Source organism: Ranitomeya variabilis, chromosome 2, assembly GCF_051348905.1.
Source record: "Ranitomeya variabilis isolate aRanVar5 chromosome 2, aRanVar5.hap1, whole genome shotgun sequence".
Taxonomy (NCBI): domain Eukaryota; kingdom Metazoa; phylum Chordata; class Amphibia; order Anura; family Dendrobatidae; genus Ranitomeya; species Ranitomeya variabilis.
Window position 1 is genome coordinate 841,514,717 of NC_135233.1, and position 18,573 is coordinate 841,533,289.

The following is an 18,573-nucleotide window of genomic DNA, read 5'->3' on the forward strand; positions in this document are numbered from 1 at the left end:
GCTTCTCTCTAACTTCCTATCCAACCCCCAGTTTTACCAGAGTGTGAGGAGTGGCCTAATAAATAGAACCTTTTGCTCCCCCTGGTGGCCGGAGTGTGAAGTGTAGTGTGTGACTGTGTTACCTGGTTAGGTGAACTCTTTTAGTACAATCAGACGTACCATCACTCCCCTTAGTGGTAGAGTGACGATACTGCACGACCAGGACTCTGGGGCGCTGCACTTACATATTGTCATCAGATATCACTTTTCTGATTACAGCTGGTTTTACACAAAGCGCTCTTCAGAAATATACTGTAGGTCATGTTGTAGATTTTTATTTTTTTGAAGGCTAACAAGACTGGTCACTGTATTTTAACATATTGAAGGCGACTTGTCATGCCCCTAAACGCTATTAACCAGCAGATATGGGGTTAGTCTGTAGTTTAATAGCATTTTAAAGCTGTGCGGCCGCCACACTAGAAGCCCGGTTATCATAGAAAATTAACTTTATTCCTCCCAGCAGGCTGCGGATTTCAGTCATAGAGCCGCGGCTTCACTCATTGCTCAGTACATTGTGAGCGGCAGGTGTAACCACATCCTGGTACTGACTGACAGTCAGCTCTGCACTAATGCACAGTAGAGCCGGCTGTCAGTCAGTGTTAGGGACGTGGTTACAGCCACCTCTATGACTGAAATTCAGAGCTTGCATGGAATCACTGGCCTTGGAGGATGTTCATTCAGTTGTTTAATTTTGTAGAAAAAAAGCAGATCACAGACATGGCACAAAACTAAAGTAATTTCAAATGGCAACTTTCTGGCTTTAAGAAACACTAAAAGAAATCAAGAACAAAAAAATGTGGTAGTCAGTAATGGTTAATTTTTTAACCAAGCACAGGGAAAAAATTATGGAGTCACTCAATTCTGAGGGAAAAAATTATGGAATCACCCTATAAATTTTCATTCCCCAAACTAACACTTGCATCAAATTACATTTGCTCGTTAGTCTGCATCTAAAGAGAAGTGATCACACCTTGGAGAGCTGTTGCACCAAGTGGACAAACATGAATCATGGCCCCAACACGAGAGATGTCAATTGAAACAAAGGAGAGGATTATCAAACTCTTAAAAGAGGGTAAATCATCACACAATGTTGCAAAAGATGTAGGTTGTTCACAGTCCGCTATGTCTAAAATCTGGACCAAATACAAACAACATGGGAAGGTTGTTAAAGGCAAACATACTGGTAGACCAAGAAAGACATCAAAGCGTCAAGACCAGAAACTTAAAGCAATATGTCTCCAAAACAGGAAATGCACAACAAAACAAATGAGGAACGAATGGGTCGAAAATGGAGTCAACGTCTGTGACCGAATTGTAAGAAGCTGCCTAAAGGAAATGGGATTTACATACAGAAAAGCTAAACGAAAGCCATCATTAACACCTAAACAGAAAAAAACAAGGTTACAGTGGGCTAAGGAAAAGCAATCGTGGACTGTGGATGACTGGATGAAAGTCATATTCAGTGATGAATCACGAATCTGCATTGGGCAAAGTTATGATGCTGGAACTTTTGTTTGGTGCCGTTACAATGAGATTTATAAAGGTGACTGCCTGAAGAGAACATGCAAATTTCCACAGTCATTGATGATATGGGGCTGCTTGTCAGGTAAAGGCACAGGGGAGATGGCTGTCATTACATCTTCAATAAATGAACAAGTTTATGTGGATATTTTGGACACTTTTCTTATCCCATCATTTGAAAGGATGTTTGGGGATAATGAAATCGTTTTTCAAGATGATAGTGCATCCTGCCAAAGAGCAAAAACTCTAGCATTCCTTGAAAAAAAAGACACATAAGATCAATGTCATGGCCTGCAAATAGTCCGGATCTCAATCCAATTGAAAATCTTTGGTGAAAGTTGAAGAAAATGGTCCATGACAAGGCTCCAACCTGCAAAGCTGATCTGGCAACAGCAAACAGAGAAAGTGGGAGCCAGATTGATGAAGAGTACGGTTTGCCACTCATTAAGTCCATGCCTCAGAGACTGCAAGCTGTTATAAAAGCCAGAGATGGTGCAACAAAATACTAGTGATGTTTTGGAGTGTTTTTTGTTTGTTTGATTTTCATGATTCCATATTTTTTTCCCTCAGAATTGAGTGATTCTATAACTTTTTCCCTATGCTTTGTTAAAAAAAGGAACCATTACTGACTACCACATTTTATGTTCTTGATTTCTTTTAGTGTTTCTTACAGCCAGAAAGATGCCATTTGAAATTACTTTAGTTTTGTGCCATGTCTGTGATCTGCTTTCTTTTCTACAAAATTAAACAACTGAATGAACATCCTCCAAGGCCAGTGATCACCGCATATACTCGAGTATAAGCCCATGATTTTCAGCCCATTTTTTTAGGCTGAAAGTGCCCCTCTTGGCTTATACTCGAGTCGTTGTCCCAGGGGGTCGGGGGGGGGGGAGCGGCAGCTGTCACATCATACTCACCCTCCCGGCGCCGTCCTTGGCAGCTCCTCTGATGCGATGCTCTCTGGGTGCCGGTAGCTCTTCCTGTGTTCAGCGGTCACGTGGTACCGCTCATTAAAGTAATGAATATGGATGCGACTTCACTCCCATAGGGTGGAGCGCATATTCATTACTTTAATGAGCCATACCAGTGACCACTGAACACCGGAACAAGCTGCCGACGCCCAGAGACCATCGCATCGGAGAAGCTGCCAGGGACCGCGCCGGGAGGGTGAGTATGATGGGGAAGGGTGAGCATTGTGCGATATTCACCTGTCCCCATTCCACCACCAATCGCTGCTCCGTCTTCCGCATCCTCTGGCTGTAACGTTCAAGTGAGAGGGCGCAATGACGTGTTTAGTGCGTGCCCTCTGCCTGATCATCACAGCCAGAGGACCCGGAAGACACAGCGGCACCCGGCGGTGGAACAGGGACAGGTGAATATTGCAAGTGCCGGGGGCCTGAGCAACGAGAGGTGAGTATGTCAATTTTTTTTTAAACACAGCAGCATATGCAGCACAATATTCTATGGAGCGTCTTATGGGGCCATAATCAACATTTATGCAGCATTATATGGGGCAAATGTTTCTATGGACCATCTTATGGGGCCATAATCAACCTTTGTGCAGCATTATATAGGGCACATTTTTTATGGAGCATCTTATGGGGCCATAATCAACTTTTGTGCAGCATTATGGGGCATATTTTTGTATGAAGCATCTTATGGGGGCCCATCATAAACTTTAGGGAGCATTATACGGGGCGTATTTTGAATGGAGCATCTTATGGGGCCCATCATAAACTATGACTGGGCATGCATGCCCTAAATACAAGTTCCAGCCCCATCTATACCGAACTACACTCTCATCATACTATCTGTCCAGATAATAAAGTGAGTATAACATAATCACGTTGCAGGTACCGGGATTTCCATATATTCTCAAATACACAGCAGGTTGATAGACGAATAATTAACCCTTATTGCAATTTACAGTGTATCCTGTTCTCACATTCTCTGGACACTGCTACCTATATAAACTGAATACCAGGTCACCATCCGCTTGGACTCTCAATCCACTTACCAGCAACGACCAAAACTTGTAAGTTTAATTATTTTTTCATCTCTGACCCAATTTTGGTCTTTCCAAAGATACTCAATAGGATTTAGGTTAGGGCTCATAGAAAGCCACTTCAGAATAGTCCAATGTTTTCCTCTTAGCCATTCTTGGGTGTTTTAGCTGTGTCATTATCCTGTTGCAGGACCCATGGCCTGCGACTGAGACCAAGCTTTCTGACACTGGGCATCAAAATTTCTCTCTAGAATCCCTTGATAGTCTTGAGATTTCATAGTATCCTGCACAGATTCTAGACACCCTGTGCCAGATGCAGCAAAGCAGCCCCAGAACATAACAGAGCCTCATCCATGTTTCACAGTAGGAACAGAGCTCTTTTCTAGATATGCTTCATTTTTCCGTCTGTGAACATAGAGCACGACCAGCTCTACCCTCACCTACTGTTTCCTCACCCATCCTTTGTAGATTGTGAGTAGGGTTGAGCGACTTTCATTTTTTTAAGATCGAGTAGGGTTTTGGGAAACCCGATTTTGTCCAGAGTCGAGTCGAGTGCAGTCGGCCGATTATCGCTAAAAGTCGGGGATCGACCGAAACACGAAACCCAATGCAAGTCAATGGGGAAGCATAGTCGGCAGTGAGTGGAGGCCAGGAAAACACCTACAGTGCCCATTTTAATGCCAAAAACATCCATTCTTGTTTCTGAAGCTTGCCAATCTTAATTAACTGTATAATAATAGTTGGGCATAGGGAATTGGGGGAAAGTTGTGGGGGGAGTAGGGCTGGCTCAAGTTTTTCGTGGGCCCAGGAAATGCGGACTACGTCACGGCGGTGTTGCAGGGAAAGGTAAGTATTTAAAAGTTGCAAGTGCTGTGATCCTGAGCAAGCAGGGGGGGGCCCACTCGTTCGCATTGCCACTGGCACAGGGCCCCTCAAAGTACGGCGGTGTGTTTGCATGGCGGGGGCGCCTCCCACCAGCAGCGACACTTTTGCGTACTCTGAGGGGCCCTGTGCCAGTGACGTCGCCAACGAGTATGCCCCCCCACCTGATGAAGGAACCTGCACTTTCATCTGCACCTTCCTCTTTGTCCCTGTGTAAGGTGGTATAACATGCGGGAAGGGGAACCTTACTTTCAGCAGGGACAGATTCTGGCTGTGTAGAGTACAAGGGGAATGTAGTGGTCTAGGTCAATGTACCAGCAGACTCATTTAGCAGTGGCTGGGCAATGGGCAGGATGAGGAGGAAACAGATATAGGGCCAAAGAATAAAGTAGGCTACATGCAGTTCAAAATTGGTAACAGGACTAAACAGGCGGCATTGCTTTGTTCAGTGGAGTAGCAAACCCAAGAGCAGCAGACACTGTTTCAAGGGCCTAACCACACTAGTAGGCCAAATGCAGTTTAATATCTGATAGTATAGGGCGAAAGCCAGAATGTGGAAGCTCAGCTTTGTTCAGTTGAGGACAACACCAGGGAGGGGCAGACACCTTTAGTAGGCCGGAAAAGCCTATTGCATTTTTCAAAATGGTAATTTGGAGCAGAAGGTTGAAGCTCAGCTTTATTTAGTTGAGGGCAACACCAGGCAGGGGCACACAGACAGACACCTTTAGTAGGCCGGAAAAGCCTATTGCATTTTTCAAAATGGTAATTTGGAGCAGAAGGTTGAAGCTCAGCTTTATTTAGTTGAGGGCAACACCAGGCAGGGGCACACAGACAGACACCTTTAGTAGGCCGGAAAAGCCTATAGCATTTTTCAAAATGGTAATTTGGAGCAGAAGGTTGAAGCTCAGCTTTATTTAGTTGAGGGCAACACCAGGGAGGGGCAGAAGCCGTTAGTAGGCCCTAACCACCATTTTTTTTTTTTAAAACCACTTAATGAGAGCCGGAAGGTTGAAGCTCAGCTTTATTTAGTTGAGGACAACACCAGGCAGGGGCACACAGACAGACACCTTTAGTAGGCCGGAAAAGCCTATTGCATTTTTCAAAATGGTAATTTGGAGCAGAAGGTTGAAGCTCAGCTTTATTTAGTTGAGGGCAACACCAGGCAGGGGCACACAGACAGACACCTTTAGTAGGCCGGAAAAGCCTATTGCATTTTTCAAAATGGTAATTTGGAGCAGAAGGTTGAAGCTCAGCTTTATTTAGTTGAGGGCAACACCAGGGAGGGGCAGAAGCCGTTAGTAGGCCCTAACCACCATTTGTTTTTTTTAAAACCACTTAATGAGAGCCGGAAGGTTGAAGCTCAGCTTTATTTAGTTGAGGACAACACCAGGGAGGGGCAGAAGCCGTTAGTAGGCCCTAACCACCATTTTTTTTTTTAAACCACTTAATGAGAGCCGGAAGGTTGAAGCTCAGCTTTATTTAGTTGAGGACAACACCAGGCAGGGGCACACAGACAGACACCTTTAGTAGGCCGGAAAAGCCTATTGCATTTTTCAAAATGGTAATTTGGAGCAGAAGGTTGAAGCTCAGCTTTATTTAGTTGAGGGCAACACCAGGGAGGGGCAGAAGCCGTTAGTAGGCCCTAACCACCATTTTTTTTTTTTAAAACCACTTAATGAGAGCCGGAAGGTTGAAGCTCAGCTTTATTTAGTTGAGGACAACACCAGGGAGGGGCAGAAACCGTTAGTAGGCCCTAACCACCATTTTTTTTTTTTAAACCACTTAATGAGAGCCGGAAGGTTGAAGCTCAGCTTTATTTAGTTGAGGACAACACCAGGCAGGGGCACACAGACAGACACCTTTAGTAGGCCGGAAAAGCCTATTGCATTTTTCAAAATGGTAATTTGGAGCAGAAGGTTGAAGCTCAGCTTTATTTAGTTGAGGGCAACACCAGGGAGGGGCAGAAGCCGTTAGTAGGCCCTAACCACCATTTTTTTTTTTAAAACCACTTAATGAGAGCCGGAAGGTTGAAGCTCAGCTTTATTTAGTTGAGGACAACACCAGGCAGGGGCACACAGACAGACACCTTTAGTAGGCCGGAAAAGCCTATTGCATTTTTCAAAATGGTAATTTGGAGCAGAAGGTTGAAGCTCAGCTTTATTTAGTTGAGGGCAACACCAGGGAGGGGCAGAAGCCGTTAGTAGGCCCTAACCAAAGTTGAAGGCCAAATGCAGTTTAATTTCTGATACTATAGGCCGAAAGCCAGAAGGTGGAAGCTCCGATTTAGACAGTGGAGGACAATTTGAATTAGGGACTGCAGACAGACTTAGTAGGCTGTCCCCTGTGGACCATGCATCCACCACATTAACCCATTGCGCCGTAATGGACACGTAATCTTCCGTGGCCATGCCTACAGGTCCATGCGTCTGTTGTCAGGTGCACCTTTGTACTCACAGATTGCCAGAGTGCATGGACAATGCGGTCTTCTACATGCTGGTGGAGGGTTGGGATGGCTTTTCTCGCAAAAGAAGTGTCGACTGGTTAGCTTGTAGCGTGGTACAGCGTAGTCCATCATGGCCTTATTAATAGTAAATAAAATATATAACTAGGCTCTATGAACTTTTAAATAGGTTCCAGGGGTACACAGGCAGCATTGGTGTGGTCAGTGGAGGAGTATTGCAAGTAGGGGCTGCAGACAGGCTATCAAAGGCCTAAAATAACAAACAATAGGCTCATTGCAGTTTTACAGCGGTTACATGGATAGACGGGCAGGCAGCTTGGTGGTGAGTGGAGGAGTATTTAAAGTAGGGACCGCAGACAGGCTATCAAAGGCCTAACATAACAAACAATAGGCTCATGGCAGTTTTACAGCGGTTACATGGATACACGGGCAGGCAGCTTGGTGGTCAGTGGAGGAGTATTTAAAGTAGGGACCGCAGACAGGCTTCAAAGGCCTAACATAAGAAAATGGGCTGGCTGTAGGCACTTTATAATTGGTTCCAGGGGTACACGGGCAGCAGTGGTCTGGTCAGTGGAGGACTAGTGGAAGGAGGGACCGCAGACAGGCTTCAAAGGCCTAAAATAACAAACAATAGGCTCATGGCAGTTTTACAGCGGTTACATGGATACACGGGCAGGCAACTTGGTGGTGGTGAGTGGAGGAGTATTTAAAGTAGGGACCGCAGACAGGCTATCAAAGGCCTAAAATAACAAACAATAGGCTCATGGCAGCTTTACAGCGGTTACATGGATACACAGGCAGCTTGGTGGTGAGTGGAGGAGTAGTGCAAGGAGTGTCTGTCCCAGTACTCCCAAAATATAAATAGATGTTAATGTCTCGCAAAACAACCACAACAAAAAAAAAGGTGGCATACTTAGGTACAGGGGTGGGCTCATCTACTGAGTTTCTGACATAGTAATTTGGCAGTAACTATTTAATGGTGCCAATATAGGACACAGACACAGACTACTTTAAGTTGCATCATAGATGTCTACAAATTTGTATTGTCAGTGCCAGACATTGAATGATGTCAGCGAATAGACTAAAGATTGGTGGAGCTGTGCGACATAATTTTGGACGTGGTAGAGCACATTTTGAGCTGGGGTAGGGGGGAACTCTCTTGAGGCCGGCGGGACCGCCCCAGGGCCCCTCATGTTACAACGGTGTGTCTGACGTTGGGTGCGCACCACCACCGCCAGAGACACTACATTGTACTATGAGGGACCCAGTAGCAATGCCGTCAACCAAAAGCGAGCACACCCACCTCTTCAGACAAACAGCAGTCTCACGGGTGCTTGCGCCAAGTCGCGATACCACGGCCCCGTGTGGGGAGTTTTGCCATTTAGGGAGGTGTAAACATGTCGTATGCTGTACAATCAGCTGCAGCAAATTAGACATTGGAAAAGTAATTCACAGGCAAGAGCTTTTCATAGGAAAGCTAGGTGTCGGCCGGGCAAGGTGGGGCAAAAGATTTCGAAATCCAGTTGTGGTTCATTTTAATGAATGTTAGATCGTCAACATTTTGGGTAGCCAGACGAGTCCTTTTTTCGGTTAATATTGAACCTGCAGCACTGAATACTCTTTCTGATAGGACACTTGCTGCCGGGCAAGCAAGCTCCTGCAATGCATATTCTGCCAATTCTGGCCAGGTGTCTAATTTGGAGGCCCAGTAATCAAATGGGAATGACGGTTGAGGGAGAACATCGATAAGGGATGAAAAATAGTTAGTAACCATACTGGACAAATGTTGTCTCCTGTCACTTTCAATTGATGCAGCAGTACCTGTCCTGTCTGCGGTCATAGCAAAATCACTCCACAACCTGGTCAGAAAACCCCTCTGTCCAACGCCACTTCTGATGTGTGCACCCCTAACACTCCTAGTCTGCTGCCCCCTGGAGCTCGTGTGAGAACGATCACGTGCGCTGTGTGCTGGGAATGCCTGAAGCAAACGGTCAACAAGAGTTGATTGTTTGGTTGCTAATATTAGTTCAAAGTTCTCATGTGGCATAATATTTTGCAATTTGCCTTTATAGCGTGGATCAAGGAGGCAGGCCAACCAGTAATCGTCATCGTTCATCATTTTCGTAATGCGTGTGTCCCTTTTTAGGATACGTAAGGCATAATCCGCCATGTGGGCCAAAGTTCCAGTTGTCAAATCTCCGGTTGTGATTGGTTGAGGGGCAGTTGCAGGCAAATCTACGTCACTTGTGTCCCTCAAAAAACCAGAACCCGGCCGTGACACGCAACCAATTTCCTGTGCCCCCGGGAAAGGTTCGGCATTAAAAATATACTCATCCCCATCATCCTCCTCGTCCTCCACCTCCTCTTCGCCCGCTACCTCGTCCTGTACACTGCCCTGACCAGACAATGGCTGACTGTCATCAAGGCTTTCCTCTTCCTCTGGTGCAGACGCCTGCTCCTTTATGTGCGTCAAACTTTGCATCAGCAGACGCATTAGGGGGATGCTCATGCTTATTACGGCGTTGTCTGCACTAACCAGCCGTGTGCATTCCTCAAAACACTGAAGGACTTGACACATGTCTTGTATCTTAGACCACTGCACACCTGACAACTCCATGTCTGCCATCCTACTGCCTGCCCGTGTATCCTCCCACAAATAAATAACAGCACGCCTCTGTTCGCACAGTCTCTGAAGCATGTGCAGTGTTGAGTTCCACCTTGTTGCAACGTCTATGATTAGGCGATGCTGGGGAAGGTTCAAAGACCGCTGATAGGTCTGCATACGGCTGGCGTGTACAGGCGAACGTCGGATATGTGAGCAAAGTGCACGCACTTTGAGGAGCAGGTCGGAGAACCCAGGATAAGTTTTCAATAAGCACTGCACCACCAGGTTTAAGGTGTGAGCCAGGCAAGGAATGTGTTTCAGTTGGGAAAGGGAGATGGCAGCCATGAAATTCCTTCCGTTATCACTCACTACCTTGCCTGCCTCAAGATCTACTGTGCCCAGCCACGACTGTGTTTCTTGTTGCAAGAACTCGGACAGAACTTCCGCGGTGTGTCTGTTGTCGCCCAAGCACTTCATAGCCAATACAGCCTGCTGACGCTTGGCAGTAGCTGGCCCATAATGGGACAACTGGTGTGCAACAGTGTCATCTGCCGATGGAGTGGTTGGCAGACTGCGTTCTGTGGAAGAGCTGTAGCTTCTGCAGGAGGACGAGGAGGAGGAGGAGGAGGGGGTGCGAACGCCTACAGCCAACTGTTTCCTAGACCGTGGGCTAGGCACAACTGTCCCTAAATTGATGTCGCCTGTGGACCCTGCATCCACCACATTCACCCAGTGTGCCGTGATGGACACATAACGTCCCTGGCCATGCCTACTGGTCCATGCATCTGTAGTCAGGTGCACCTTTGTACTCACAGATTGCCTGAGTGCATGGACGATGCGCTGTTTAACATGCTGGTGCAGGGCTGGGATGGCTTTTCTGGAAAAAAAGTGTCGACTGGGTAGCTCGTATCGTGGTTCAGCGTACTCCATCAGGGCTTTGAAAGCTTTGCTTTCAACTAACCGGTAGGGCATCATCTCTAACGAGATTAGTCTAGCTATGTGGGCGTTAAAACCCTGTGTACGCGGATGCGAGGATAAGTACTTCCTTTTTCTAACCAGAGTCTCATGTAGGGTGAGCTGGACTGGAGAGCTGGAGATCGTGGAACTTTCGGGTGTGCCGGTGTACATGGCAGACTGAGAGACGGTTGGAGACGGTATTGTTTCCGCCGGTGCCCTAGATGCAATATTTCCTCCTACAAAACTGGTGATTCCCTGACCCTGACTGCTTTTGGCTGGCAAAGAAACCTGCACAGATACTGCCGGTGGTGCGGAAAATGGTGGCCTTACAGTGACGGAAGGGATGTTGCGTTGCTGACTAGCTTCATTGGCCGAGGGTGCTACAACCTTGAGGGACGTTTGGTAGTTAGTCCAGGCTTGAAAATGCATGGTGGTTAAGTGTCTATGCATGCAACTAGTATTTAGACTTTTCAGATTCTGACCTCTGCTTAAGCTAGTTGAACATTTTTGACAGATGACTTTGCGCTGATCAGTTGGATGTTGTTTAAAAAAATGCCAGACTGCACTCTTCCTAGACTCGGATCCCTTTTCAGGGATTGCAGACTGAGCTTTAACCGGATGGCAACGCTGTGCTCCAACAGGTTTTGGCTTTGACACGCGTTTTGGGCCAGATACGGGCCCGGCAGATGGAACCTGTTGCGATGTTGATGCCTGCTGCGGCCCCTCCTCCACCTCCGCTTCTGAACTACTGCCGCCTGCACCCTGTTCCCCCAATGGCTGCCAATCGGGGTCAATAACTGGGTCATCTATTACCTCCTCTTCGAGCTCGTGTGCAACTTCGTCTGTGTCACTGTGTCGGTCGGTGGTATAGCGTTCGTGGCGGGGCAACATAGTCTCATCAGGGTCTGATTGTGGATCTGTACCCTGAGAGGGCAATGTGGTGGTCTGAGTCAAAGGAGCAGCATAGTACTCTGGCTGTGGCTGTGCATCAGTGCACTCCATGTCAGAATATACTTGTAATGGGCATGGCCTGTTAAATGTTTCACTTTCTAAGCCAGGGACGGTATGTGTAAAGAGCTCCATGGAGTGACCCGTTGTGTCGCCTGCTGCATCCTTCTCTCTTGTTGTAGTTTTTGCTGAGGAGGACAAGGAAGCGACTTGTCCCTGACCGTGAACATCCACAAGCGACGCGCTGCTTTTACATTTACCAGTTTCGGAAGAGGAGGCAAAAGAGCTAGAGGCTGAGTCTGCAATGTAAGCCAAAACTTGCTGTTGCTGCTCCGCCTTTAAAAGCGGTTTTCCTACTCCCAGAAAAGAGAGCGTTCGAGGCCTTGTGTAGCCTGACGACGAAACTGGCTCCACAGCTCCAGACTTAGGTGGAATATTTTTATCCCCACGACCACCTGATGCTCCACTACCACTACCATCATTACCAGCTGACAATGAACGCCCACGACGACCTCTTGCACCAGACTTCCTCATTGTTTTAAAATCTTAACCAAAGTAACTTTATTTGTTGCTGTCAAACAACTTACACGGTGAGCTATAACTTCAGTATGATTTCAATATCCCTTAACAGGTTGGTGAGACCACAAGGAAAATCAGGCACAATGTTACACACTCTGTTTTCTGTGGCACAAAATCACAGAGATGACACACACGCAGGACTGTCACTCAAGCACTAATGTCAATATTAATCTCCCACCTAATTTATGTATTTTTTTTTTCAGGGAGACTTTAGAAACCAAATAATAAGAAAAAAAATAAATAAATAAATAGGCTTTCTATAGCCCACTGAATGAGAGATAGCACACACAGCAGTGGCACACAAGCCCTGACTGAGGCCAATATTTTTCTCCCACTGATTGATGTAGTGTTTTTGTGTTGAGGTAGATTTTAGAACACAAATCAAGGAAAAAAAAAAAAAAAGCTTTCTATGGCCCACTGAATGAGAGAGGTGGCACACCCAGGAGTCAAGACTGGCACACAAGCTGAAAGGGCAATATTACTCTCCCACTGTTTTTTTATGTATTTTTTGTTTTTTAAGGGAGACTTTAGAAACCCAATAATATTTAAAAAAAATAAATAAATAGGCTTTCTATGGCCCACTGAATGAGAGGGAGAGAGGTGGCACACCCAGGAGTCAAGACTGGCACACAAGCTGAAAGGGCAATATTACTCTCCCACTGTTTTTTGTATGTTTTGTTTTTTTTTTCAGGGAGACTTTAGAAACCAAATAATATTAAAAAAACCCAAAAAAAAATAGCCTTTCTATGGCCCACTGAATGAGAGAGAGAGGTGGCACACCCAGGAGTCAAGACTGGCACACAAGCTGAAAGGGCAATATTACTCTCCCTGTCATGATCTCAATGGCAAGAGATCATAGCATCAGCATATATAGGAACTAGCTCTTGGAAGATGGAAACTGAGCTGACCATGAACTAAACCTAACGCACAACTAGCAGTGGCCGGGTAGCATGCCTACGTTGATTCTAGATGCCCAGCACCAGCCGGAGGACTAAATAAAGCTAGCAGAGGAAAACATTAGTCCTAGCTCACCTCTAGAGAAATACCCCGAAAGGAGACAGAGGCCCCCCACATGTATTGGCGGTGAACCAAGATGAAATAACAAACGTAGTATGAAAATAGGTTTAGCAAATTTGAGGTCCACTTACTACATAGCAGAAGACAGAAAGGACACTTTCATGGTCAGCTAAAAAACTCTATCAAAACACCATCCAGAAATTACTTTAAAACTCTGGCATTAACTCATAACACCAGAGTGGCAATTCCTGTTCACAAGAGCTTTCCAGACACAGTAACGAAACTACAGCTGTGAACTGGAACAAAAATGCAAAAACAAACATGGACAAGAGTCCAACTTATCTAGTAGTTGTCTAGGAGCAGGAACAAGCACAGAGAGGCTTCTGATAACATTGTTGACCGGCAAGCAACTAACAGAGCAGCAAGGTTATATAGCGACTCCCACATCTTGATGGGAACAGGTGAACAGAGAAGATGAAGACACCAGTTCAATTCCACCAGTAGCCACCGGGGGAGCCCAGAATCCAAATTCACAACAGTACCCCCCCTCAAGGAGGGGGCACCGAACCCTCACCCGAACCACCAGGGCGATCAGGATGGGCCCTATGAAAGGCATGAACCAGATCAGAGGCATGAACATCAGATGCATTCACCCAAGAATTATCCTCCTGGCCGTATCCCTTCCACTTGACCAGATACTGGAGTCTCCGTCTGGAAACACGAGAGTCTAAGATTTTCTCCACAACGTACTCCAACTCACCCTCAACCAACACCGGAGCAGGAGGCTCAACGGAAGGCACAACCGGTACCTCATACCTGCGCAACAATGACCGATGAAAAACGTTATGAATAGAAAAGGATGCAGGGAGGTCCAAACGGAAGGAAACAGGGTTAAGAATCTCCAATATCTTATACGGGCCGATGAACCGAGGCTTAAACTTAGGAGAAGAGACCCTCATAGGGACAAAACGAGAAGACAACCACACCAAGTCCCCAACACGAAGACGAGGACCAACACGACGACGGCGGTTAGCAAAAAGCTGAGTCTTCTCCTGGGACAACCTCAAATTGTCCACCACCTGCCCCCAGATCTGATGCAATCTCTCCACCACAGCATCCACTCCAGGACAATCCGAAGATTCCACCTGACCAGAGGAAAATCGAGGATGAAACCCCGAATTACAGAAAAACGGGGACACCAAAGTGGCAGAGCTGGCCCGATTATTGAGAGCGAACTCCGCCAATGGCAAAAAAGCAACCCAATCATCCTGGTCAGCAGACACAAAACACCTCAGATATGTCTCCAGGGTCTGATTAATCCGCTCAGTCTGGCCATTAGTCTGAGGATGGAAAGCGGACGAAAAAGATAAATCTATGCCCATCCTAGCACAGAATGCCCGCCAAAATCTAGACACGAATTGGGTCCCTCTGTCAGAAACGATATTCTCAGGAATACCATGCAAACGAACAACATTTTGAAAAAACAGAGGAACCAACTCGGAAGAAGAAGGCAACTTGGGCAGAGGAACCAAATGGACCATCTTAGAGAAACGGTCACACACCACCCAGATGACAGACATCTTCTGAGAAACAGGCAGATCTGAAATAAAATCCATCGAGATGTGCGTCCAAGGCCTCTTAGGAATAGGCAAGGGCAACAACAATCCACTAGCCCGAGAACAACAAGGCTTGGCCCGAGCACAAACGTCACAAGACTGCACAAAGCCTCGCACATCTCGTGACAGGGAAGGCCACCAGAAGGACCTTGCCACCAAATCCCTGGTACCAAAAATGCCAGGATGACCTGCCAACGCAGAAGAATGAACCTCAGAGATGACTCTACTGGTCCAATCATCAGGAACAAACAGTTTATCAGGTGGGCAACGATCAGGTCTATCCGCCTGAAACTCCTGCAAGGCCCGCCGCAGGTCTGGAGAAACGGCTGACAATACCACTCCATCCTTAAGGATACCTGTGGGCTCAGAGTTACCAGGCGAGTCAGGCTCAAAACTCCTAGAAAGGGCATCCGCCTTAACATTCTTAGAACCCGGTAGGTATGACACCACAAAATTAAACCGAGAGAAAAATAATGACCAGCGCGCCTGTCTAGGATTCAGGCGCCTGGCGGTCTCAAGATAAACCAAATTTTTGTGGTCAGTCAATACCACCACCTGATGTCTGGCCCCCTCAAGCCAATGGCGCCACTCCTCAAAAGCCCACTTCATGGCCAAAAGCTCCCGATTCCCAACATCATAATTCCGCTCAGCGGGCGAAAATTTACGGGAAAAGAAGGCACAAGGCCTCATCACGGAGCAGTCAGAACTTTTCTGCGACAACACTGCCCCAGCTCCGATCTCAGAAGCGTCGACCTCAACCTGAAAAGGTAGAGCAACATCAGGCTGACGCAACACAGGGGCAGAGGAAAAACGGCGCTTAAGCTCCCGAAAGGCCTCCACAGCATCAGGGGACCAATCAGCAACATCAGCACCCTTCTTAGTCAAATCGGTCAATGGCTTAGCAATATCCGAAAAACCAGCAATAAATCGACGATAAAAGTTAGCAAAGCCCAAAAATTTCTGAAGACTCTTAAGAGAAGAGGGCTGCGTCCAATCACAAATAGCTTGAACCTTGACAGGATCCATTTCAATGGAAGAGGGGGAAAAAATATATCCCAAAAAGGAAATCCTCTGTACCCCAAAAACACACTTAGAACCCTTCACACACAAAGAATTAGACCGCAAAACCTGAAAAACCCTCCTGACTTGCTGGACATGAGAGTCCCAGTCATCCGAAAAAATCAGAATATCATCCAGATACACAATCATAAATTTATCCAAATAATCGCGAAAAATATCATGCATAAAGGACTGGAAAACTGACGGAGCATTTGAAAGACCAAAAGGCATCACTAAATACTCAAAGTGGCCCTCGGGCGTATTAAATGCGGTTTTCCACTCATCCCCCTGCCTGATTCGCACCAAATTATACGCCCCACGAAGGTCAATCTTAGAGAACCACTTGGCCCCCTTTATGCGAGCAAACAAATCAGTCAGCAACGGCAATGGGTATTGATATTTAACAGAGATTTTATTCAAAAGCCGATAATCAATACATGGTCTCAAAGAGCCGTCTTTTTTTGACACAAAGAAAAAACCGGCTCCTAAGGGAGATGACGATGGACGAATATGTCCCTTTTCCAAGGACTCCTTTATATATTCACGCATAGCAGCATGTTCAGGTACAGACAGATTAAATAAACGACCCTTTGGGTATTTACTACCCGGGATTAAATCTATGGCACAATCGCACTCTCGGTGCGGAGGTAACGAACCAAGCTTGGATTCTTCAAAGACGTCACGATAGTCAGACAGGAACTCAGGAATTTCAGAGGGAATAGATGATGAAATGGAAACCACAGGTACATCCCCATGAGCCCCCTTACATCCCCAGCTCAACACAGACATAGCTTTCCAGTCGAGGACTGGGTTGTGAGATTGCAGCCAAGGCAATCCTAGCACCAAATCATCATGTAGATTATACAGCACCAGAAAGCGAATGATCTCCTGGTGATCCGGATTAATACGCATAGTCACTTGTGTCCAGTATTGTGGTTTATTATTAGCCAATGGGGTGGAGTCAATCCCCTTCAGAGGAATAGGAGTCTCCAAAGGCTCTAAATCATACCCACAGCGTTTGGCAAAGGACCAATCCATAAGACTCAAAGCGGCGCCAGAGTCGACATAGGCGTCCGTGGTAATAGATGACAAAGAGCAAATCAGGGTCACAGATAGAATAAACTTAGACGGTAAGGTGCAAATGGAAACAGATTTACCAAGCTTTTTAGTGCGTTTAGAGCATGCTGATATAACATGAGTAGAATCACCACAATAGAAACACAACCCATTTTTCCGTCTAAAATTCTGCCGCTCGCTTCGGGACAGAATTCTATCACACTGCATACTCTCTGGCGATTTCTCAGTGGACACCGCCAGATGGTGCACTGGTTTGCGCTCCCGCAAACGCCTATCGATCTGAATAGCCATTGTCATGGACTCATTCAGACCCGCAGGCACAGGGAACCCCACCATAACATCCTTAATGGCATCAGAGAGACCCTCTCTGAAAGTCGCCGCCAGGGCGCACTCATTCCACTGAGTAAGCACAGACCATTTACGGAATCTTTGGCAGTAAATTTCCGCTTCATCTTGCCCCTGAGATAGGGACATCAAAGTTTTTTCTGCCTGAAGCTCCAAATGAGGTTCGTCATAAAGCAACCCCAAGGCCAGAAAAAACGCATCCACATTGAGCAACGCAGGATCCCCTGGTGTCAATGAAAAAGCCCAGTCTTGAGGGTCGCCCCGGAGCAAGGAAATCACAATCCTGACCTGCTGTGCAGGATCTCCGGCAGAGCGAGATTTCAGGGACAAAAATAACCTGCAATTATTTCGAAAATTCCGAAACCCAGATCTATTCCCCGAGAAAAATTCCGGCAAAGGAATTCTCGGCTCAGATACAGGTGCATGACAAACAAAATCTTGCAAATTTTGTACCTTCGTGGCGAGATTATTCAAACCTGCAGTTACACTCTGAAGATCCATTGCAAACAGGTGAACACAGAACCATTCAAAGGAGAGAGAAAAAAAAAAAAAAAAAATTTCAGCAGACTACTTATTTCTCTCCTTTCTCAGCCAAGGATTTTAACCCTTTAGTGGGCCGGTCAAACTGTCATGATCTCAATGGCAAGAGATCATAGCATCAGCATATATAGGAACTAGCTCTTGGAAGATGGAAACTGAGCTGACCATGAACTAAACCTAACGCACAACTAGCAGTGGCCGGGTAGCATGCCTACGTTGATTCTAGATGCCCAGCACCAGCCGGAGGACTAAATAAAGCTAGCAGAGGAAAACATTAGTCCTAGCTCACCTCTAGAGAAATACCCCGAAAGGAGACAGAGGCCCCCCACATGTATTGGCGGTGAATCAAGATGAAATAACAAACGTAGTATGAAAACGGTAATTAGTCTTACCGATAATTGTATTTCCAGGAATCCATCCTGACAGCACCATGGAGGACGTCCTTCTTATCCATAGTGGGACAGGAAACCACGAGAGTTTAAAAGGACCCTCCCCACTCCACCCTTCAGTGATCTTCCAAAGTAACACATCTGGATGGATGCAAACAGAAAATTTATTCCGAACATAACAAGTTAAATACAAATGTTACTCCACATAAGTATATCACATATTTACATTAGGGAGGGAACTAACTGTGCTGTCAGGATGGATTCCTGGAAATACAATTATCGGTAAGACTAATTACCGTTTTCCAGGTCACCACCTGACAGCACCATGGAGAAGTACCAAAGGAAACTTCCTGTTCTAGGGTGGGACTACTGCCTGAAGCACCTTTCTGCCGAAAGCCACTTGGGAAGAGACTACGTCAAGTTTGTAATGTTTTGAAAAGGTGCTAATATTAGACCAAGATGCTGCCCTGCAAATTTGGTCTACCGAGGCCCCCCCTTTCTCTGCCCAGGATGCGGACATAGCCCTGGATGAG

General features: G+C 46.3%; 1 protein-coding gene across 1 annotated transcript in view; it reads right to left on the minus strand.

Moving 5' to 3' along the window:
• The window catches only part of LOC143803965 (5-hydroxytryptamine receptor 3A-like), a 110,534-nt gene that overhangs the window by 19,710 nt on the left and 72,251 nt on the right, over nt 1–18,573 (minus strand). The window lies entirely within an intron of this gene.